Source organism: Lissotriton helveticus, chromosome 7 (genome assembly GCF_964261635.1).
Source record: "Lissotriton helveticus chromosome 7, aLisHel1.1, whole genome shotgun sequence".
NCBI lineage: Eukaryota > Metazoa > Chordata > Amphibia > Caudata > Salamandridae > Lissotriton > Lissotriton helveticus.
In genome coordinates this window covers 1,819,284,890-1,819,310,262 of record NC_136068.1, presented here as the reverse complement: position 1 = coordinate 1,819,310,262, position 25,373 = coordinate 1,819,284,890, and the positions used below count along the sequence as shown (strand labels likewise).

Genomic DNA, 25,373 nt, shown 5'->3' with positions numbered 1-25,373 from the left:
AACCTGTAAGCGTAGTGTTCAGGGGGGCGGGGCAGGGCATTTCGGCAGTGTACACCTCACCGTGCGGTTGGCATTTACTTGGTTTTTCCACTAAACGTATTTTCAGTTTGAGTCACAAGGACAGAATGTGATTTGCCGAGAACCACATGTTTTTTCCAGTCAAGGGATGAAGCCGGGATTAGGGCCCCATCCAGGAGTGTTCCCCGCTCAGCCCAGGCCGCAGACCGCAGGGCTCAGCTGGAGGGCAGACGTCTCATCGCTCCCGTTCAAGAGCTCCACCGGAAGCACTCCCTGAAGAGAGGCCAGGAGCAGGAGGCGCTGTCTGGGAGAGGGCGGGTGGAGGCGCTGTCTGGGAGAGGGCGGGTGGGGGCGCTGCTGGGAACCGCTCACACCCCCGCCATGACTCGCCCTGAGATGTGTAACAAGGCCGAGCCCAGAACCGTCCTCTGCCTGACCCGAAACCTGCACTCGGGAGAACAGGAGCAGGAGCCTCGCTCACTGAGCTGCCCCCCTTAAACACTGACCCACCCTTCCGCGTTGAGACACATCTCACACAGCTCCTCTCCCAAACCTCCTCTGTTCGGATTTTTCTCCAGATCTTGGGGTAGCTGTGAGGGCTGGACGCAGCTCCAGTGCAAAGGATATCGGAACAGGGGGCAAAATGACATTTTGCCGTCTTGGTGCCCCCACTGCCCGCGTCACATTGTCATTTTTTTTTTATTATTCTTTTTTTTAGTTGATGTTCACTTTATTGCAAAGAAGAGTGAAGAGATTAAACTCAAAACAAGTTCTCATGCCTCATTTTAATAGTGCTGCGGGCGGGGACAGGCGCTACATATATCAAAGATGAACACAGAAGGAGAAAAGGCATTTTGTAAATAAGGTTTTGGTCCAGTAAAGATCGTGTTCTGTATTTTCAGTTTCCTGTTTAGGTTAAACAAAATAAAAAGTACAGCTTTACACTTAAAGGAAATGGTGTGGTCAGTTGTTATTGCTGTGCGCCTTATCTTTGGAAAGAGTGTCTGTTCCTGTCTCGCATAAGATGAACATATAGACTGGCCATAAATAGGTCACCTCTGCCACAAAGTGTTATTTCCGGTATATCACCTGCATACTCTTCAGGTGGTCTCTAAAGATTCATCTCGACTTGCACTCAGTCAGTTCAGTTCAGTAAATCTTTATTTCGATGATTAAAAACCATCATAAAAATACATATATACAGTTAAAAAATAGCATGTCTGAACTTTATCTAAAAACAAAAATGCACAATTATAAAACTCAATATAATATACATTCATTCCTTAACATTCGCCTCTTGTGGTTCTTAATCTTACTGCCACTTTAAAAAAATTCATAATAGAACATAATGTTCGCAAATCGCTTGCTCTTTGTAAGAAGAGTAAGGCAGTTTTGGCATGACAAAACTTTGCCTCTTTCAAAATAGCCACCAGAAATTTATGTCGAGGCATCTGATAAAAAGGACACAAAAGTACAAAATGAAGGGTGTCCTGCGGAGACCAATTGTCGCAGCCGCAGGCACCCTTCTGCTCAATTGTTAAAGTAAAACCAGATGGATAAGACAATATATTTGGTAACATATTGAGCCTAAAACGACACATTAAAAACCTGTCCTGCGAGGTATACATCAAAAATAGATAAAATAGATAGGGTTCCATACCCTCACTATTACTCACAAGACAATGAGCAGTTACTGATCTCTTCGACAATTCAGAACCTGTTCTGCGAAACGCAAACTTTTCTAGCAACAGTTTTTTAATCTGTGGTTTACAAGAGGTAGAAATTATGTTCGGGTTAGTAAAAAGATCCTTCCGGTCTATATCCTCTAGCGTAACCTTGACATAATTTAGCCACGGGATTTGCAACCCCTTGTCCCTTTGTAAGCAATCTGCTACAATTACTCTACTTAGTTCTGCCTCAGGGTTTCCCCAAATTCTAAGCCATGCTGTAATAGGGCTCAGCTTTACCTGATCTACGATGTGAGGGCTTCCTAGTTCGCAGTGCGCAATTGCCGCTGGGGTACTCTGCGGAATTTTTTAAATCCTGCGCAGATATTTGTTTTCCTCCAGTCCTATTGCTGAGAGAGTGAGACACCTTCTCTTTTAAAAATGTGTAAACTGTAATATGAATCATTCTGATTTATTGATGTTACTATGTTCTTTTTTAAACTAAGGTCTGTATACTTTTGTGATTCTATCATTTTGAATCGAATAAAGTTTATGAATCGAATCGAGACACCTTCTCCTGTCATTCACAATGCAGCACACATATGAAATACAGAGGGAAGGGTTATGTTCAGAGGCTCTGCCTGCAAAGTGATAAAAGAGATGAAGGAATGTGTTGCAAAAAGCAGAGGTCTACTAAAGCACCTTCCGGGTCTGGAACTGTCGTATGTCCCCGTGACATGGAGTTACACAGAGTGATTTTCTCACAGTCTGGCGCCCCCTGGCGGCAGTGCCCGAATGTGACAGCCGAGTGTACCCCCTCTGCGTGGCTGCCCAGTACCAGAGGTGGCACTGCTCTCCCACTGCCCCAGGCCGCCCCTGGGACGGTCTCAGGGGTGGGAGGAGCAGCCAAGGCTCACTCCGAGGAGGATGGGTTCAGAAGTAACATCCACTGGAATGACGTCACAACAGAACCACATTACGCAGCAGAGTGGAGTGAATTTATATTAACTATGAGTGCTGCTAGCGGACGGGATTCACTTACCCAAAGCAACTAAGAATAGGTCATGCTTTCTTCTTTGCACTCTTCTTTTTACTTCCTTTTTTTTCTCCTTCTATCGTTCTTTCTGTTTTTTTTTCTATTATACTATCGCTCCATGCACTGCCTTTTGGTCATTTATTCATTTTGAAATGTTTTAATTCTTTTTATTTTGATATAGTGTTAACATCTTACTATGTTGTTGACTATACAATTTACTGGCTTACGCTATGATTTACTGTTTTCATTCTCCAATAAAAAACACACACACAAAAATAAAGAAACATAATTAGTTGTGCCGCTCACTGACCTGCTCTTTGTGCCAGAAAGAGGAACTGCTTGTCTGCCCAAATCTTGACCCGCACTCCCTGGAGCTGAGGTCGGCTGGTGGGAGCGTTACTGCAATCGGCAGTTCACCATCTCGCTCTCAGCGCGACCCGCCCAGGTAGCAGTGCATTGGCTGTGTCCACGAACAGCCCACCGGGGGACTGCGAGGCCCAGAAACCACCGCTCCTTGAAGCCGGCGCCTCTTCCCCCGGCGGCCACGCCCACTGATTGGATCCCTGCTTTATAACCTTTTGCGACACCCGCTGCGCGGGTGCCGCTCACTGACCTGCTCTTTGTGCCAGAAAGAGGAACTGCTTGTCTGCCCAAATCTTGACCCGCACTCCCTGGAGCTGAGGTCGGCTGGTGGGAGCGTTACTGCAATCGGCAGTTCACCATCTCGCTCTCAGCGCGACCCGCCCAGGTAGCAGTGCATTGGCTGTGTCCACGAACAGCCCACCGGGGGACTGCGAGGCCCAGAAACCACCGCTCCTTGAAGCCGGCGCCTCTTCCCCCGGCGGCCACGCCCTCCTTCCGTCCTCCATATCTAGCCAGTCTCTAACGCGCCGCGGGTCGCGCCGCGGGTCGCAGCCCGGGGCGAAGACCCGGGCAAAGACTGGGCCGTTTTAGGCCGTTAGAGGCTGGTAGAGACTGGACTGGGCCACCTCCCTTGATTTTAAAATATTTATTTGATCTTACGTTTTAGTAATCCTTTCAGGGCTTACCTAGTCCCCATTACCTAACGAGAATAGCAATGGTCCTCACGAGAGGGAATAAATCTACAACTAAAGCCCCTAGCGCAGCAGGTAAATTGCTTGGTCCCATGGATGACTTTCTAGCGAAGGCTAACACACTCATAGATGAAAGCATAACACTCATTGAGGAAAGGGTCTCATTAGATCTAGCATTTGCTAAAAGATCCTCACTAGGTATCTTGGCAGAAGCCAGATCTCCAGTATCAGGTGTCCCAAATGCAGAGCTGATTCCAACTAGAGAGAGACGCAGCCTACCAAATACGGTAGATCTGTCGGTATCCCAGATAGCGGACTCTCAACTCAGCTTTGACCTAGAACAAACCCCTGAACTGCTCCCAATAACGCCCGCTGAACTCTCCTCGTCAGAGAAAAGAGCAGAAAGGGGTAAGAGGGAGGGAGCAATTAGTAAGAAAAGGGCACCAGGTAATCCACCCTCCCCAGTAAACCTGGCAATAACCTCAACTATCCCTCAAATTCAAGATGATAGGGCGATACATGTTGAGACTCTAGCGTTAGTCCACCAGGTAGAGAAGGAGCCACCCCCCTTGATAGTTTTGGACCCTTACTCTACAAAACAAACCCCGGTGGAATCTAACGCAGTCGAGGCGCGGGAATTGACACTTTCTAGCATAGCCAGGGTAGTCAAACATGCCCTACAACCCTTAGAACATCGGCTAGGAACCCTGGAATTGCAAATTTCCGAGCTTCTAAAAAATCTAAAAAATCAGCAACCATTGCTACCACCATGTCCACAAAAATCATTACAAAACAATAGCAAAAATTCAGGAAGCACTAATCCATTAATCCCTAAACCATCTTTACCTAATCCACAGCAAAAGACTCTTCAGATAAGTACGTCAAATCCTCCGAATAATAAAAACACCTTAATTCAAACTAAAATAACAAAAACTGTAGTAGCCCAAAGTTCTACTAGCAACCTACAACAGTCCACCGTTCCGACTTCCCCAGCTGTGCCTGTTACAGCTGTATCTGCTGCCACTGCCGCAACTCCGACGGCACCGAGCAGCATAGCCAATAAAACCACAGGGAATACCACGCACAACGCTACAATAACAACTTTACCCCCCCCACCTGTACCACCAAAAACACCTGCGGGCAGGCCCAGGAGAAATGCTGCGGGGAACCCTGGCCCGCCAAGATTCCCAGCAGATTTCCCTCCAGAGGCCTCACCCTATGTGGCAGTCATGGCTGGAGTGCCAGAACTAATAGACTCTATCCCAGAACCGATCTGGTCCCTAAAAAATAAAGTTCCGCAGTGGCTCCAGACCAACCGCCCAATTCCATCTTCCTGGCGTGGAAGAATTAGATCTGTAGCCAGGGTTCCATGGGTGGGCAATACTCGAAAAACCATTTCCGGGGACTGTATCGCAATCACATTTGAGGATCCTCGAATAGTGGATTATGTCTGTGCCTGGGAAGACATCACCTCGAATGGAGGAATTAAGGTCAAGTCCCTCCCCTTCTTTTATCCTTTCAGGCAGGTAGACAGCTATATACAGGATCAAGAGCCCCCTTGGTCTGTCCCATTCTCCAGGCAGGATGATTTTTCAAACATCAGTTACAACGCCCCCCATAATCAATACGAACCAGACTATTCCTGGCACCCAGTGAGACAACGTCGCCAGGGAGGAAGGTGGGACGATAGAAGATCTCATACACATTGGCCTCCACATAGAGAGCAACCACGCTGGGACCCATGGCAAAACATCCCACTAAGCAATAGGTTCAGCGGCCTAGAAATGGTCGACTGACCATCAATAGTTGCTCCTCCCATCGACACTCAACTATCCCCCTCTCTGCAGTCTAATACCATCGCCCTACTCACCAGTAACAAGGACACGATAACCCCAGAAGTAGAATCGGCCGATGATGCTTCACCACTTAGACTCTCTTATTGGAACATCGCGGGCCTCCGAAATAAAATCGAGGATGGCTCTGCGCAGAAATTTCTAGCCCCATACCAAATAATTTGTCTCCAGGAGACATGGTCCGTAGAAGAACATCATCTACAAGGCTATAAAACCTACAATGTTCCAGCCCTAACCAGTACAATGGGCAGACCAAAAGGTGGGCTAGCAATATATATTTCAAATTCCCTTCCTCTTAATAAAGTGGTCACACTCTCTCAGGATGACAATCATCAAATCCTATCACTTACCCTTCCAAACAAAGACATCATTATTCTGACTAACACGTACAATAATTTATCGGAAGATAACTTTATAATCCTCCTCACCACTATAACTGATAAATTAAAACAAGTACTCCATCAGAGCCCTGCAGACAAAGCAACCCAATTAATTTGGGGAGGCGATTTTAATCTCCATCCCTGCACAGCCCCCAACTTAATGTGTTGTGGGATTGTTGATGACTTCAACGTTCCACTAGCACACCTTGCACACTCCAAATTAGGAAATCTAATAAACATCGCTCTATCAGATCTGGATCTTCAGATTGCCAATCATATAAAAGCAGACCCAAATGAATTTATACCGACCTACGTGGGTAGGGGACATAAGACAACAGTGGATTTTATATTTCTCTCCCAAACCCTAACCCCGAAATTCAAAAACTTTGAAGTCATTGTCACTCCTTTTAGTGATCATGCAGCTCTAATATTAACAATGTCTATGCCTGTAAACCTCTCCCATAAATCAGAGATGGCGACCACTCTCAGGCAGAACAAGATTGACATTAGCAAACGGAATGGACTAACAATCAGATGGGCTAAAATTAACCCATCTGACATAATGAAAAAATTAATAACGCGGTCCTACCCTAATATAATGAAATGCCTGGATCTGACAACTAGCCATAAAGAAGTCCTGAGAAATTTTAATCTAATACTAGATGCTATAAAAGAATTACTCACCACAAAATCGAAATCAAACCGCCCTACAAAACCAAAGTGGTTTAATCATAACTGCACAGCGGCCCTATCAAAGTTGAAATCCGCACTCAAAAATAACCCACGTGATGCGGCTCAGATTCAGTTGCTCAGGCGACAATATACAGGGGAAAGAAAGCTGAGAACTGCCCAACTAAAGCAAAAGCTGTGGGATGATCTCCACCACGGTGCAGTCTCACAAAATAGCGAGCTTTTCTGGCGTACGGTCAGAACCCCATATCTCACAGAAAGAGATACCCCAAAAATAGAAGTCGCTATCGACGAAAATACTTGGGTTTCACACTTTGAGGAAATTTTTAAGAATACCCTCCCAACAGAATCCCCCATTCCCAAGGTAAACTACCCTATTCTGGTCCCTTTTGATATTTCAGACCTTGTAGATGCCCTACAGAGTAGTAAATCAGGTAAGGCACCAGGACCCGACGGGGTCCCAGTGGACCTTTTTAAAAGTAACCAAGACCTCTGGGCCCCCATCCTAACCAGAGTATGTACAGCAGCAGCAAGCGAGGGAATCCTAACATCTTGGACAAAATCAATAATGGTTCCCATTTTTAAAAAGGGAGACCGACAAGATGTAAAATGCTACCGGCCCATATCACTGCTGGATTCGCTCGGGAAAGTAGTGGGGAGAGTGATTCTAGAGCGTCTCCAGCAGTGGTCAGAGGACCGGGGCATAATTTCTGATATCCAATTTGGATTCCGAGAAGGATTTGGTACCCTCGAGCAGGTCCTCAATCTTACTCTAATAATGGGGAAATACACACAGGCCATTCACACCAAGATATATATGGCCTTTGTTGACCTCTCCGCAGCTTTCGACTGCGTGTCGCACAGAAAGCTGTGGAGGGTCTTAGCTCAATTGGGAATAGATCCACCCCTTTTAGATTTTCTCAAAGAGCTCTACACTGGGGCCACAGCCAGAGTACGCTTTGGCGTCAATGGTGAGCTGACGTCTCCGTTTGGTGTAGGGCGTGGGGTCAGGCAGGGATGTGTCCTGGCCCCCTTCCTCTTCTCACTCTATACCAATGGCTTGGAGGGGGAGATGCTGGGGGGGGCCCAGGACCTCCCACGCATAAATCGTCGCCTGATCCCAGCCCTGCTCTACGCGGATGACGCCGTTATTTTAGCACGTACACCCAAAGAGCTTCAAAAAGCAGTAAACAGATACACGTCCTTTATGGGCAACCTAGATTTAAAGGTGAACGTGAAAAAAACGTTCGTAATGACAGTTGGCAGACACCGGAAAAAAACCTACCCTATAGTCCTTAACAATCAAAAGCTCGAATCTACCCCACATTATCCCTACTTGGGGGTTATGATAGATGACCAACTCTCTTGGAAGCAAGCAGTGAGCACTAGGGCACTTTTATTCAGGAGATCAATTGCAGCACTAATAACTTTTTCCCAGAAATTAGGCAAGAGACCGCCAATAGAGCTCCTTAAGATTTATAACGCCAAATGCCTGGCAATAGCCACATATGGTGCAGGAGTCTGGGGGTACACAGATGTCAGCCCTATTCAAAGGGTGGAAAACACATTTTTAAGATTCTTATTAGCTACCCCCAAAGGCACCTCAATCTACGCAATGCACCTAGAACTAGCCATACCCTACTTAGAGGATTTAATTAAAATTGAACCTCTGATGTTGTGGCGCCGCATTTGGAAATCAAACAAAAACGCTCTGACTCAAGCCATTATCACAGATGCAATGAATATGGACAATTCTGCAAAAATAAAGTGGCTTTTATATGTCAGGAACTTTTTTACAGATTTAGGCTTCGAGAACTACTATACAGACCCGACAACTATAACGGTCATTCCAAAAAAAGATCTTAAACGCCGAGCCTTATGTCATTTGGAATCGTTAAGACTCGCATCCAACTCCACAAAAACGGCAGTGATTCATTCAAACATGATACAAATAGCCTTTGTCATTCACCCGTACTTAGAACTTCAAATATCAACTTACGAGAGAATGCTTATCACAAGATTCAGGCTAAATATTTTCTTTAGAATGGTCACCTTTCCCTCACAAAATTGTTGGGAAGCCACACTCCCGCCGTGTCCCTGTGACGGTACATCGACGCAGTCGAATCTGCACGTGATCCTACTTTGTAAATATCACCAACCGCACAGAAAGATCTGGCTTTTACCAATATTAAAATCTTGGGGGCTAAGACAGTGCAGACCCGCCCTTTTAAGACTGCAAATGTTGGAAACACCGAATGTCTGTTACTTTATTAGTAGTTTCTTAAAGTGTATTATGAAACATAGAAAGAATCTCTAACAATCCTGTCAGTTTGAGCATAAGCGGTATTTTGCACATTTCTTGATTAATTTTTCTCTTTTTAATTGTGAAATGAATTTTATTAGAAGCATATGTAACATGTTTACTTTTACTGTGTTTTGATATTTTTGTGTACTTTTATGGTTTTTCCACCGTGAATAAGCCGAATAAAGATTTATATATATATAATTAGTTGTGACAGAAGAGCTATTTGTCCAACACGTACGGACTATCTCCAGCTCATACCCCCTTTTAATATATATATATATATATATATATAGTGCAACCTCGGAGAACCTTACAGGAGCGCCGGCCACATTACACAAGGTCAGAGTTCTTCTTTTTTTCATTTTTCAGGCATGGGGAGATTGAGATTTGCCTAGAATCACAGCATGCTGAGTTTATGTCGAGACTCAAACCTAATTCCAGTGTCAGCAGCGTTGGCGGTAACGCCATATACCCCTCCCCCCTTATTATTTCACACAGAGGGAAGACCGGCTTGCTTTTAACATTAGGCCAACCCATTGGCTAAAAACGTATTTCGGATGGGGAAAAGACTTGCAAGCTGAAACTTTACCTGCGATAAGGATTGCACGAGTTGGCAGTCGCCCAAATGAGTCCATAGGGTAACCATGAGAGACTACTTCTCACTACAAATTACCAACGCCAAAAACTCCTCAAAAACCCTTTTCAATATTGTCAGAGATTTCATTAACCCCCCCGCTACGGCCACGCAGAACTCTCCTAGCCAGACACTATGCGATGGACTCTCAGACTTTTTCTTTGAAAAAATAAATAAATTACGGGCCGCATTCCCTTCTGGGGTAGCCCCTCCGCCCCCACACATTAGGGCTCCGGAAGCCGTCTCCCTACGGTCATATAACGAACTGACTCTTGAGACCGCACTCAGGCTATTCATCCAATGCAGATCTGGTGCTCCCTCCGATCCTATCCCTGCCAAACTCATGGGTGATCTGGCCCCCTCACTGGCAAGCTCCTTTCTCTCCATCTGGAATGCCTCCCTCCATCATGGCATCTTTCCAACTATGTGGAAGGAGGCACTGGTAGTCCCCATCTTGAAAAAGCCCGATGCCGACCCTACCCAATTCTCTAACTACCGCCCCATTTCCCTCCTCCCCAAACCCGCTAAAATCCTGGAAAAGGCAGTGCAACTGCAACTTACAGAGTATTTGGAGGACAACTCCCTACTGCACGATTCTCAGTCTGGATTCAGAGCGGGGTCAGCACTGAGACGGCTCTATTGGAAGTGTCTGAAACTATCCGTGAGTGTGTAGATAGAGGCGAGGAGGCCATGTTGGTCTCCTCGACCTATCTGCCGCTTTTGATACGGTCTCCCACAAAATACTCCTAAACCGCCTCAAGCAAGTCGGAATCAGCAGCATCGCTCTTACCTGGATTGAATCCTTCCTCACAGGCAGAAGTCAGAGGTTATTACTGAGACCATTTAAATCAGAGGGTAAACCCCTGCTGTGTGGTGTTCCGCAGGGCTCTGCCCTCAGCCCTCTGTTTTTCAACGTCTATCTCGCTCCCCTGGCCGCAGTGTTGGAGTCCTGTGGAGTCAGAGTGGTCTCGTACGCTGATGACACTCAGCTGATATTCTCCTTCACAGACTACTCTGACTCCACGTTTGCCAACTTCCGCCAATGTCTAGACAACATCAATGTTTGGATGACCAATAATCATTTAAGACTTAACTCTGATAAAACAGAAGTTCTGTTTTTTAACCAGAAAAATCCTATCTCCCCCTCCCTTTGGTGGCCTACAGTACTTGACCCCGCACCCATCCCAGTGCACTCTGTACGCAACCTGGGATACCAGTTCGACGATTCACTGTCATGCAAAGCACAAGTCAATAAGGTCACCTCTGCCTGCTTCATGAAGCTGCGCATGATCAAGAAGATCCTTCCCTACCTCCCCTTGGTCGCCCGCCGAACGGTCACTCAGGCCCTTATCACCTCTCACTTGGACTACGCTAACAGCCTGTACGCCGGCGCTCCTCAATACCTGATCGAACGGCTCCAGATCGTTCAGAACGCGGCGGCTAGACTGATTGGAAACATCCCATACCGTCAGTCAGTCGCCGCCTATCGCAAGGAGCTACATTGGCTCCCTATTGCTAGCCGCATCCAGTTCAAGATTCTCATCCTCGCCTTTCGAGCAATCAACGGCCTTGGTCCCATTTACCTTCAAAAGCGTGTATTAATATCTCACTCCGTTAGATCATTGCGATCTAACCATCTACGCCTCTTGACCTCTCCTCGCTTTCGACGTGCCAGAATGGGCGGCAGAGGGTTCAGTGTAATCTCTGCTAAATTGTGGAACTGCCTCCCAATCGACCTCAGGTTCTGCCCGTCCGAATCCATCTTCCGTGCCAGATTAAAAACCTGGCTGTTCTCCGGACTATGATCCCTCCTTCTGTCCTCCTTTTTTTTCCCCTTCTCCCCTCGAGGCTCTGGTTCTAGCGCCGGGACACCCCTTCGGGGGTAGCTGTGCGCTCTATAAACTACATAAATAAATAACCCTTTAGTTGGAATATACCTCTCTAATCGCTGGCACGGGCAGGGCTTTAAGTGGGCTGGGTCCTGCCGGTGCTGAAGCAGGCGTTGAGACGGGTTCCTACCGGGCTCGCCATTTTTGCCCTCACCCTTAGGGTGTAGAAATATAAATCCCAACTCTGCAGCAGTACCACCCTTCACTGCCTTTGGGATATTTTTAGAGACTAGTTAAAGTTCTTTCATAGTCTCATCATTTTCAGAACTGAAGCATTTTTAATATTGTATAAAACGAAGCCATAGTTGCTGCTTATTTACCTTATGTAACTAACAACCATTGGCACAGCCAATAGTCCTGAAATGTTGTAGGTATAATGTCAATTGCTGTATCATATATCTGAGTATCAATTACAGAAACAGCAAAACACCAGTCAGCGGCACACTATGCTAAGCACAGATTTTTAGTTTATGTGTTTTTAAGCCACTCCCTTCATTAAGTCTGTCACTCCCCTTTGAGAGACCCCCCAGTTTTTTTTATCCCACTTAAAGGTCTGCCGACACCCATGAGCCTGTAACCCCGGCACAATCAAGGCCCAAGCACTTGGGTATTTTTATAGACCAGCGGATCTGGCCACTGAATCGCACCCTATATTAAACACCAGTATGGAAGATAACCTTCTAATTTAATATAACATTGAGACAAAGCACTCTTATGAAGTCCTGGATTTACTGGAACAGGTGGATTGTCTGCTGCAGAATGTCACTTTGGTTTCTAATGGAACCTCAAGTTGCAGCACCCATGGTGATGGAGCCGCCAGCATCCCCCGGCTGTTTGGCTGCATCACCATCTGACGCGGGTGCTTCGGCATAACAGGGCCTTGGGACCACTCCTGGAACATTGCAGGGATACGCTTGAATTGATCCACCCCAGACTGGCTGTCTGTCCTTATAAATGATTATGACATCATCTGTTCCCAAGAGAGCTGGGATATAGACGTGTTCTCCCTAGATGGATCCCACACGTTCTGCAACCCCGCAACGCCATCAATTCCAGGCGGAGCCAAAGGCGGGCTAGCGCTAGCCACCATGATTTCAGATAGACTCTATGATCTCATTACCGATCAGACCACATGCGCTCCCTTTTATCAATTCTTGTTCAAGTCTCCTGAAGTTCACGACATATGCCGACTAATTTTTGCTATAATATTTTTGTCAAAAGATGTACACAGGCGATTGCTGAATATGATGCCTTTTTGGTTCATTTCCAAGAAAAGCATACAAAAGAGGTTCTGTGTTTATGGTAGGAGATGTTATTTCCTGTTTTTGTAATTTAGGCAATATTCCAACCTGTGGCATATTAGATACAAGGAGGGGGTTGAAATGACTCACTTTAGACATGTGCCGCGGGATGATGCACTTAACCGGATCCGAATGTCCAAGAATCTGGGTTTCGTTCTGAACCATCAGATGAGAAGTTAGCTCCTCATAGTAGAGGAACAGAAACTGCAGCATGGTTGATTTTATTCTCTTGCCTCAGATTTGTTTATTCTGTTGTTCTCACCACTACGGTCCAAGTTTAATGTGATAGTGAACTTCAATAGTGATTGATTATAATCTGCGCACCGGTCAATCAACTTAAATTTGAGCGGTGATATTAGCAGACTGAGTGCCAAGTCCTGAATACTCTCCTAACAAAGGGACCAGAGTGAAGTAGGATAAGGTTAACAAAGAGCTATTCAGGGGTGATTTTATAAGAGCCGACAAGCACGCAACAACAGTAAGCACAAGCCACGAGGAGGACCTGTGGACTATCTTAGAAGCCTTCAACTCATTGAGGCCGATTCACAGAACTAACTTAAGACAAAATCCTAAACTTACTACTTTTGGTATTCACAGAATTTAGGATTTTGTCTTAAGTTTGTCTTAAGACAAATTTAAGACAAACTTAAGACAGACTTAAGACAGACCTAAGACAGACTTAAGACAGAGTTAAGACAAACTTAAGTCAAAATCCTAACTTAAGTCTGTCTTAAGTCTGTCTTAAGACAAACTTAAGACAAAATCCTAACTTCTGTGAATACCAAAAGTAGTAAGTTTAGGATTTCGTCTTAAATTAGTTCTGTGAATCGGGCCCATTGAGTTCCTCAGAGATGGATCAGCCTTGCCAATGGATGGATCACACATGTAGAGTGGCGCATAAAAACCTTAACCTGCCCCTTAGTAAACGTCTGCGTGCCAAGGATGATGTAACTGATGCTAGACGGTCCTATCAGGAGGCACTAAACAGGAGGAAGGTAGATCCCAAATGCAAGGCATGGGAGCACTTGGAAGAAGCAGGCAAGGTAAAGGAAAGCACATCATTTTGGAAAATGGTAAATCACCCTTATGTCTCTGACTATGAAAGGCTGGAGTTTGAGTCCTCAATTCCAGAAAATATCTGGGTCAAACATTTTACTAAAATCTTTCACCCGGCTCACACCGTGGTAGATTCAGAGCCAGGTGATGCCACATACGACCAGGGCGCTCTGCTGGCCCTGAGCGTTTGACTGATATATCGGATGTTATCCTAGTAATTAATAAGAGCCCTCATGGTAAAGACTCAGGCCCGGATGTAGTACCTATGGACTTATTTATAAAAAAAATATCACCTTCTGGGCACCTAGTTAACAAAGTTTTAAGAGCTGCTATGGTCGATGGAATGGTAGCATCTATAGTACCAACTTTTAAGAAAGGGGACGGGAACTTCCAAGCTGCTATCACCTGCTAGGTTGTACCTTCAAGATCTTAAGTAGAGTACGTCTTTCAAGATTAGAGGCGTGGGTGGTAAAACACAATATTCTGTCGGAACTGCAGTTTGGCTTCCGCACAGGAGTAGGAACAGGCAAGCGATGCCTTAACCTTTACCACAGAATAGGGAAGCACTTCAAAGCCTTGCATATGATGAATACACTGGGGCACTTCGGCTAGGGTACGCTACAGGCCAAAGGGTGAACTCGCCCCTAAAATTAAACCTACATACAGAGTCCACCAGGATGTGTTATAGCTTCCTTTTGGTTCTTGATCAACATGAATGGACTGGAGAATCCTCTTCACACTGCTAGAAAGTCCTAGCCTCGGCTAGGGAATCGCCCCGTTCCAGGTGGTCTATATGTGGACGACGCAATCCTCTTTGCAAGGACTGTGAACCGGCGACAAACTGGTTCCGAAGCTTTTATTACCTTCATGAACGAATTAGGTCTTCAAACAAATGTATCAAAAGCATTTATCATGAGACATAGACCTAAATATATTAAATGAAAGACCCATCTCTTAGGGGGAGTTACAATAGACAAAGTTGAAAATGTCACACATTTGGACATACCATTTGATTCCACTTCAACTGGGCCTTTTTGACTCAATCTAAGAGCTCATGAACTACAAAGCCCTACTGAGTCTGCCTTTCACTTTGCCTCTAAGGTGGGCCACAAGCCGGTGAAGGAAACTCTATACAAAATCCTAAACTTACTACCATTTTGGTATTCACAGAAGGCACCTACTCATTTCGGTAGTCATAGAAGTTAGGAGTCCGGAGTCCTAACTTTAGGACTCCTAAATGCCTTCTGTGAATACCAAAAGTCTTAAAGTTAGAATTTTTCTTAGTTTAGGAGTAGTAAAGTTAGGACTCCTAACTTTAGGACAACTAAATGCCTTCTGTGAATACAAAAAGTCTTAAAGTTAGGATTTTTCTCAGTTTAGGAGTCCTAACTTCGGTGAATACCGAAATGAGTAAGTGCCTTCTGTGAATACCAAAATGGTACTAAGTTTAGGATTTTGTCTTAAGTTAGTTCTGCGGGTCGATGCGGTGCTAGGGTATGGGGGTGCACCAATGCAGAGATGTGGCCAAAGGTGGAGAATGTTCTTGTACGCAGATTGCTAGCCTTGACACAATCCCCGCCATGTTCATCTGTCACTCTGAGGCGGGAGTAGGCTACCTGTAAGATGTCAATAAAGAAAGCTCATGGTGTTAAGGTGGGCATTTGGGGGAAGCCAGAAGCTAGCTTTAGGGGGGTGATTATTAATAGCTGCTTCTTATCAGACATGTTAGCCATTCTCTGGCTTCTGTACGACCATGGTGGTCTCTGAGGTTTTTGCTAGTCCAGAGAATGTTGTAACACAATAAAAAGACCGGGTTCCAGGTATCTCTGCATAATTTTGACAAGGCTCGTGCTGTGAAGACCCCAGCTGTTGCCGTCTATTGTTCTTCATTCACTTCTAAATTTTTCATTAGGACCAGAGCCCTATCGATTGCAATTCTTAACTCCCAATATTGATTTTATCTCACTGACTATGCATAATACTATCCATTTTCTCACCGCGTTTTCAATGCATGGAATCTGGTTTTCAGTCCTTCCTAAACGGCCCTGTGATCATGTATTGCAAAAAAACACCTGAATTATAGAGTATCTATTTATTTGTACATTTCGGAAATCTTAAGTTTTTTTTGTAATACATGGATTATTTTGTACAGAATGTATTATTTTTATTTTTGAACAATGGAGAAAAGCCGCTGCACTCCTCACTGTATATAAAGAGTAATCCAATAGTTCTAGATAAAACTCTTATAGGTGCTCAGAGAAAACACCTTCCGGTTCAATAAAGGTGTGTAATGAAGTATAAACAAAAGGAAAGTCTTACAGCAAGTAAGAACTGCTCTGAGCACGTATTGGAGCACATTTTGTTTCACATTCACACAATCCCAGTCAAATTCGTTATTTAATTTTGGAAAATGTACAGAAAGTTGCTTACAGAGATAACAGTAAATATTTACTACAGCGCGAGCTGCACTGGATTTATTACTTACAAGCCCTTCAGCCTAAGGGGCTTAATGACAGAATTGAACTTAGTTGTCATCTTTGAACCTTATATGACTGTGAACGGTGCTTCCTCACACCCATTTGATATTTGATACTGTATCTCTCTTTGCACTGTGTTTTTGATTACAACTGTGATTGAACTTGTGTTTTTCGTATTTGATTGTTTACTATGTCTTCTTTTAATATTTTTTCTTTATTGCTGTCTGTTTCCTTGTTTCCTATAGTTTCTATTTTCCATGCCTCTGATATTTTCCTTGGAATCTGGTGGTTTCTTTCTACTTGCAGACACTATTTGGGTGTCCTATGTTTGTTTCTATGTATCTCTGTTTACTTCCACAGCCTGTTCTTCCACGAGTTCTGAAGTCCTATCTCTATTTCCGCGTCTCTTACCCTTTCTTATGGGGCTCTGTGCGCATACTCCGCGTCTTCCGGGTTATGGCCCGGAGTTATAATCGGTGTTCTTTATACACGCATGTTTTCCTTTGGTGATGGGTAAGTTGTGATATTTCATTCATTTTTGTGTCACTGGTTTTAGAAATAACGGGTACGAAGGTTACTTTCTGTTTATCGCATCTGCGAACACTATCGCACTCTGTGGCTCGTCACTCCTTTTCTCGCACGATTTTTTCCGCTTTCCCACTCGCACTGGGTGTGCTCTGTCTGACTCACTTCGAGTAGTTTATATTTCGAGGTTAAGATTGGTTATTGCATGTTGTCTTCCTTTGAATTATTGATTGTTACACTTGGGTTTTATTTGGTGGCTTCTCCATATTCACCTTGAGTCAATTTGTATATATATTCTCGTGCATTCCTGTCCAGCGGCTATCTACAAGGTTTCCTTTTCTTTTCTTCCTTTAGAAATATATCCCCCTGAAGAAGTGCTGCCTTAGCACGAAATGCATTGGGGTTTCCACTATACCTATGGATTATTTGACACTTATTGATATGGATGTACCATTGAATTGATATTGCATCTACATATGAAGAAATATGTGTCCATTGTTTACAATTTTGGATTTCAATTTGAACTATTTGGATGAATAAATCCTTGACAAAAAGTCTAAAACTTTAAGTTTTTTGCTGTTTACCTGCAATTACGCACGATTCTGTGCCCCCAGAGTGCTCAGAGCAGTTATTACTTGCTGTAAGACTTTCCTTTTGTTTATTTTTATTTTTGGAAGTCGGTTTTAAGCAATTATCTAATATAGTATTATGTGTATTTATTAATTTGTGCTTTAATGGCTTTTCAGCCGAATAAAGTTTATTAAACATTAGTATATTATGCTTAAGGTAATGCAAATTATGTAAGATATTGCACAATTAATGGAAACATTTGTGTCATAGTTTTGGTATCGTTAGCTATCCATTTAGAAAATTAAACATACATTCTTGTTGATATAAGAACGAATCCTACCCCTATTTAAAAACAGAGGGCCCTATTCACAGAACTAACTTAAGACAAAATCCTAAACTTACTACCATTTTGGTATTCACAAAAGGCACTTACTCATTTTGGTATTCACAGATGGCACTTACTAATTTCGGTATTCACAGAAGTTAGGAGTCCTAAATGCCTTCTGTGAATACCGAAAGTCTTAAAATTAGGATTGATCTCAGTTTAGGATTAGTAAAATTAGGACTCCTAACTTTAGGCCTCCTAAATGCCTTCTGTGAAAACCAAAAGTCTTAAAATTAGGATTTTTCTCAGTTTAGGAGTAGTAAAGTTAGGCCTCCTAAAATTAGGAGTCCTAACTTTACTACTCCTAAACTGAGAAAAATCGTAACTTTAAGACTTTTTCACAGAAGGCATTTAGGAGTCCTAAAGTTAGGACTCCAGACTCCTAACTTCTGTGAATACCGAAATGAGTAAGTGCCTTCTGTGAATACCAAAATGAGTAAGTGCCTTGTGTGAATATCAAAATGGCAGCAAGTTTAGGATTTTGTCTTAAGTTAGTTCTTTGAATCGGGCCAAGAGATTTCTTAAGAAAAAATACAATGAAAAGATTATGTTTAAAATGTTATTCGCTAACAATGAATGAACAGGTGTTAACAGGTAGCACCGGACCCGAGTATATATAATATTCTTTCCACCCACAACCAGTGGTCAAAATGGGCGGGATCGGCAGGGCACGGCGTGCCCCTCCTTCTTTAAATCAATAGATTCCATTCCTCTACTTTTTTATTTTCAACATGCGAACCAAGACTGCAGAAGTAGCCAAGGCCTACAGATAAGGCTTGACGTTCGAGGACATAAGGTGACGGGCACGTGGGGAGAGAAGGAAAAGGACTCTGGACCTCAGTTATGAAAAGTGGCGCATCGCTGCGAGAAAACAGCAATGCGTCACTTTCATTGCACCCTCCTTGCGACACCTATGATGCGTCATATTTACAGTATGACACATCATGTCGCAAGGAGTTACAGATACGTCAGTATTTCTGACGTATCTGTAGGCGCAAAAATGAGGCATTGCTGGTGTGTGTCACAAAAGTGACGCAACTCCATCAATAGGTCATTACACATGGGTAAGTCCCATGTGAAATGTGCCTGCATCATGGCAGGCGTAAGATATTGACGCTATTTCATCCTAGAAGTGGCGCAGTGAAATCTCATAGATTTCACTGCATCACTTCTATGAGCCTTTCTTGCGGCGGAACGCCCCCCCTGCATACATTATACCTGGCGCAGGTATAATGTGGCGTAGGGGTTTACAAAGTGAAGCATCTACCTAGATGCTTCACTTTGTAAATATGGCGCAACTAAGCGCATTTTTACACTGCTGGTGCGTCACAAAAAGTGACGCACAGGCGGTGCAAAAGTGACGCAAGGGCTCATAAATTTATTTATTCATGTATTTATTTATTTAGTTATTTATGCGTTTTTATATAGCGCGGACTTTACCCGAAGGTGTCAGAGCGCTTCACAATAGGAACAGAACTGAAACATGAGAACATTACAAGTGAACAAATTACAAAAGCAAAAGTTACATTACATGAGGCAAAAGTGACAATCGTGAGCAAACAAAATTCAAGAGGTAGCAAACGGTGCATTACAGGAGGAAAAAGTGACGTGTGCAGGTTACAAAAGCGTACAAAGTACAAGTAGAGGTATAATACTGCAATAAATGGCAGACACTCAAACACGAGAACAAACGTTACGTAGGCAATGGTGGCACTTGTGCAAGTATCGAAAGCAAATAAAATATAAGAGGAAGCAAACAGTGTGTTACAAGAGAACAGTGGCATGTGCATGTTACAAAAGAGTACCAAACACAGGTAAAAGGGTATTACTGCAATAAATGGCAGTCTCTCAAACCACACGAACACACTGGGAAGGCACTTTCATAGTCATGGAGAATAGAAATTTTCTATACTAAAGGGTCTTCCTTCAGATAATAGTGAGGGCATGAATTAACTTTGGAACAGTCTTTGAAGAAGGAGAACTTTGAGGTCAGTTTTGAAGGCCTGGGAGGAGGTGGTAGTCCGGAGCTGAGGCGGAAGTGAGTTCCAGACTCTCACTGCGTTGCCTGAAAAGGATTGGGCCATCGATCTTTCCTTCTTGAAAGTGGGAGGTTCAAGCAGTAGATTTTCCGCATTTCGTGATGGTCTAGAGCCTCCAGAGAGTTTCAGTTTATTCACCAGATAGCGAGGAGAGGAGGAGTCCAAGGCTTTGTGGATGATGCAGGCAGTCTTGTAGATAGATCTTGCCTCAATGGGAAGCCAGCGGAGGGTGGATAACATGGGTGTGATGTGGCCGCTTTTTTTGGCCCCATAAACGAAACGAGCTGCTGAATGGAGAACAGACTTAAGGGGGGACAGGTGGGATTTGAGGAGGCCAGTAAGAAGAGAATTGCAGTAGTCCAGTCTGGAGAGGACCGGCGATTGGACTAGGGTTTTAAGGTCATGCTCCGGGAAGAAGCGACGAATCCCCCAGAGAAGGCGCAGTTGGTATCGTAAATAAGCCCCCCTGTCTTTTCCTTCTTGCCCAGAGAAGACATTGACAGTGTCCACTTCCGCTCTGCCACTGGCAGCTGCCCCCTCTCTCTTTCTTCCTCTTCCTTAAACCTTCTCTTTCTCTCTAGCTCCTCCTCACTCACTGAAAATCTTGACTTCCACAAACAGGGTTCTCACCCTCTCTTTTCTCCTATCATGTATTTGTTACCTTGTCAAATGGATCAAAAAAACACTTTTGCTCGAAATATCATCTTTGACATTTTTCTATGGCACAGAGCAGCCTCAGGAATAAGTTCCAAGATATGAAAAATAAATAAACAGCTAAATAAAGCAAGACAGAGTGGTTGCAAAATGGTCAGATTTGTTTTATTTACTCCTAAACACATTAGGGTCTCTTTACAGAGTTTGCCAGTGAAGCGCCTGATTGATGGGTGAATTCGAAAACAATATGTGTACCACGGTCCCATGTTCAGAGATGTGGTCTTTTTAAACCATATTGCTTACGTTTTGTAAGGATATAAGCAATGGACATTGAAATGGGTCCCTTCCAGGTCCTGTAGTCATGTCCTTAACTTTTTAGGCTAAAGCACTCACTGATTTCTGAATAGTGAGTGTAAAAGCGTTAAGGTAACCATGTTGTTCCTGCTTACATTTCACATGCTTTACTTAATCTTGCATTCCCTAGGAGTGTTAACTTTTTCCAGAATGCTGTTACTGTTTTTTTAGGCAGCATATTGCTTTTGTCTAGTGCGCAAGTTGGATTGAGTCACATCCAGGTGTTTATAGCGGGGTGCAATTGGGTTGTAGTTGAAGGCAGTGCGAGTTTCTCTCAGTGGGGCACCATGGTGTTCAGTGGGGGAGAGGATGTGGTACTATGGCCAGAGCTGCTGAATTTAGAACTGGGGAATCAGGTTCAGCCTCATTGACCAGTCCACCAGACCACTCCCCCTGAGGGAGCACATTCCCATGCTGGACCTTAGAAGTCCCCGCAAGACTGTAGAAGCCCTGGGGGAAGATTTACAATAACTGGCGCATCACTGCAGATCAGCAGGGATGCGCCAGTTATCGTGCGTGACGTTAGGAGCCACTTGCACCACCATGGATGTGCCGCATTTACAATGAGGCGCACCGTGGCACAGGGAGAGGCAGATGCGTGATGCATCTGTCAGCGTATAGGTGACGCAGTGCTGGAGTTGTGTCGCAAGCGCGACGCAACTCCAGCACTGCTCGGGGGCATCCTATACTTGCAATGCTGCATCACTCCTTACGCCTGCTACAAGCAGGTGTAAGGTTTTGATGCAGCATAGACGTAAAAGTGACTCAGTGAAATGTTGCAGATTTCACTGGGTCACTTTTACGGGGCTTCCTTGCGACGGAACGCCCACCCTGCATACATTATACCTGACGCAGGTATAATGTAGAGCAGGGCTTTACAACGTGGCGCATCTCGCTAGATGCGTCACGTTGTAAATCTGTTGCATAGTAGCACATGGTTTACGACGCCGCTGCGTCACAGAAGTGAAAAAACAGTGTCATAAAGATGACGCAAGGGGCTTGTAAATCTGCCCCTGGTGTCTTAGCACCAGCAGGTGGACCCTAGCAGTGGCAAGTGTGGGTTAACCTTGAAGGCCTGTCTGCCACAATCATTCTGAAGTTCACCTCCAGTCTTGTGGGCAGATCTATGAAGCAGCACACCCTAGCATGACAGTGACTCTGTCACTGAGGTCACAGGACCCTTGAGCAAGTTGACTCTAGGGCGGTGCAACCAGACTGACAGCACCAGGCAGCGATTTTGGAAGGGGGAATCAGCAACAATAAAAATGTCATGATAACTTCAGTTATTAATGTTCTTCCTGGAGTGGGATTAGAGTTTTGTCTAGTGAAAGTTTTGACTCATAGAAAGTAAGCACAGAGGGCTAATGTGCCTGCTGCAAAGAAAATTTACCATGCAGATCACAAAGTGCAGATAATGTAACTAGGTCAGTGGGTTACTGCTTTTGTCAGAGAAACTCTTTTGTTACTTGCAGTTTATAAGTTAAAATCCTAACTTAGAACAGTGAGCTATTAACTGCCATCTAAGAGCTGCATGCAAACTGCAAGGTATACATTAGAGCCATATGTTTATTTTCCCCAGTCTTTGATTATCTTAATGTTGCAAAAAGGGTTCATTTGGATAAAAATCAATTGTAATTATTAAAGACAAATCCCAACAACGGTATTACGTTTTAAATTGTGAGTTTGTGTTTCCCCAGATCAATCATTATTAAACTGTGCTGCCTACTAGTATGGTTGTCATGTGACTCCTACACCTTGTAGCCATTAGTCTTATGTAACATTTCTTATACAGTGATTTACACACGTATAATTGTTTGACTATGTGTGATATGTGTGATGCACAGGCAGAGGAGCTTTGCCCCACTGCCTTTCAGCCCAGCAAAAAAGGAAAAATTAAATGATACTAACACGAAGTTACTATCATTTTATTGTTCTGTGTTGGGCCAGTTTTGTGGGGCGGGGCTAGGCTGCACAGGGGAGAGAAGTGGTGGCAACCTCCTAAGTGTGCATGAAAGTTTGGCCGGGCCTCTGGGGCCGGCGAATCATTCATGTGCACTTTGTATGTTCCCCACGCAGGCTGCATTACAGCCTGGGTAGAGAACATGCCAGGCTTCCATTCACCAACCTGAGTGCCGAACCACAGCACTCAGAACAATCACAACAGTGCATTGCAGCCTTGTGATTGGCTTAGGGGAGACTATCCTGCTTCCTGTTCGAACAGAAGCCAGGAAGAGGACAGAGAGGAGAGAAGAGAGGCAGTAGCCGACCAGCCTTCTGCCTGTTAGTAAGTAATGTTTTTTTAAAACAAATCGCAACTCCTTCCCCTCCCTCCCCACCCCACTACTGCTTCATGGGAGCCGCTACGACTGGTGTGATGTAGTGCTCTGCCACCCTACACTGGTATGAGTGGTGCTGTAAATCAAATGAAATGCATTGGAGAGCTAGTGTGGTTATGGAGACTTGAGGGGCACTGTTAAAGTGTGGTAGTGAGGAAATTTGTGGCGGAAGTGGTCATTGGGGGCACCAACAAGCAGTGTTGCACAGAGTGCCACCAGAGCTAAAGCCAGCCCTGCCCTTGAGGCCAGTCTGCCTCACCTATTGGTAAATCCATTGGCCTTGTTTCAATAGTAGTACTGCAGCTCACCAGGGATCGGCAATGCAGGATTTGCACACACACCAAACTAAGTTTGCAAACTCCACAATCTCTCTGCTTCATGCGCAAGCACTTTTAACATGTGCTACCTTTTGGGGCCACTAGAATTATGCACCAAAATAACACACAATTATGCAGCTGTGTTGACTAAACTATGCAGCAAAAAAAGGCTGCAGCTTAATGCAATATATTTTCTGATACTTTATTATTTTTACACATGCTAACAGTCTCTGGACACAAGTCACATTTTGTAGTAACTTTTGATCCGTTTGAGCTTCAAAAAATGTATTAGTTAAATTGTCAGATTATGCAGCAGTTGTTGTATTATGTTGCAAATATGGCAGAGCTATAATTATATAGAAAACATTTGGAAACTAGGATATTTTGCCATTCTTGTTTGAACTGCTCTTGTGGAAAAAAGGGAGGAGAAGTGCTGATGACAGAAACTCCATGGCTAAGAGACAAATGGTTTGTGCTTCCACTTTTAAGAGCATTTGGAACATTCTCTGAATGGAAACATATCCCGCTTTGTGAATGTATTTTTTAAAGTCAATAACTCATATTAAACCTTAAATAATCATTTGTATTCATTGGTTGAATTAAATAACATAATAAGCTGTAACTGGTCAGTGAAATGCCAAACAAATACTAAAAATTGGAATGTTGTGCGCATTCTGCCCATGCTTCTGACTCCACCCACTGATCCCATCCTCTGGTTATTCCTGCCCTCCGAGTCTCCGTCCACAGTTCCCCTACTTTTTTCCCCCCACTTCGACCACTGCTTACAACAGTAAAATTGTTACGCCCCTTATTTACTAAAGGTTGCACGTTTGCTCTCGCGACACAGTGTGATAAAGCGATGCAATGCAGTCCTTCAAAATGAAGGGTGAAATATTCAAAAATGAGAGCCCATGTTTAAAACATATTAAATATAATAATCTCTCTCTCTCTCTCTCATTGTGCTAAAAGCAAACAATCTTCTGGTGATAAATGCTGTGCCTCGAAGCTTTTTCTCGTTCATGGTTGTTCTTTGTTCACCCTAAATGGTCACGCCAGACATCCAGAAGAACCTTATTAAGAAAGGATCTCACAGTAGGGAATTGTGAAGTCTGTGGGAGATAGGCCGCGGTCTTGGTGTAAGCCAGAGGCGCAACTAGAGCCAAATTTCGGAGGTAGGGGCTGATACAAATTTCGGGGGTGGCTAATTCTTCCAGCAATAGGCAGAGTGGAGATGCAGGGGCTCTAAGAAGGAGTGAAAAAAACAACAAAGCCTCGTTAACAATTAAAAGGTATTTTAAAGACCTGTGAAGTACATAGCCAGTCTGTGTGTGTGCCCAGGAAGCTGTTTCAGCCCAGGCTGACACACACAACTGGGGAGGGGGCTGAAGCCCTTTGAGCCCTATGGGCTTTGCACGCCTGATGCAAGCTGTGAGCTCCCACCAACCCTGAGACATTGTTTGGAACTGTTGATTCTGGTGTAATAAGCTTGGCTTAGTTCAAATGCAAAGTCCTAGCTGCCAAGGGAAACATCCATTACAATGCAGTTATTACATCACACTGCTTTTACAACGCAACTGCCTTTACACCGCATGCCATTACATCGCATGCCATTACTCCGCATACCATTACACCGCATGCCATTACAAGGCATGCCATTACTACGCATGCCATTACAACGCATGTCACTACAATGCATGCCATTAAAACTCATGCCATTACAACACATTATAAGGTAAGTAATGGAGAATTTGTAGTTTGGGGGTATGGGTTTTCGGATAGATGGGAATAGTAATTTTTATCCCAACACTTTCCAACACTTTCTCTACTGTGGC

The 25,373-nt window shown here is 44.2% G+C and overlaps 1 protein-coding gene across 1 annotated transcript in view; it reads right to left on the bottom strand.

Annotated features, from left to right (window-relative positions):
• The window catches only part of LOC144770802 (C3a anaphylatoxin chemotactic receptor-like), an 82,434-nt gene that overhangs the window by 41,635 nt on the left and 15,426 nt on the right, over positions 1-25,373 (bottom strand). The gene's annotated exons all lie outside the window — the stretch shown is intronic.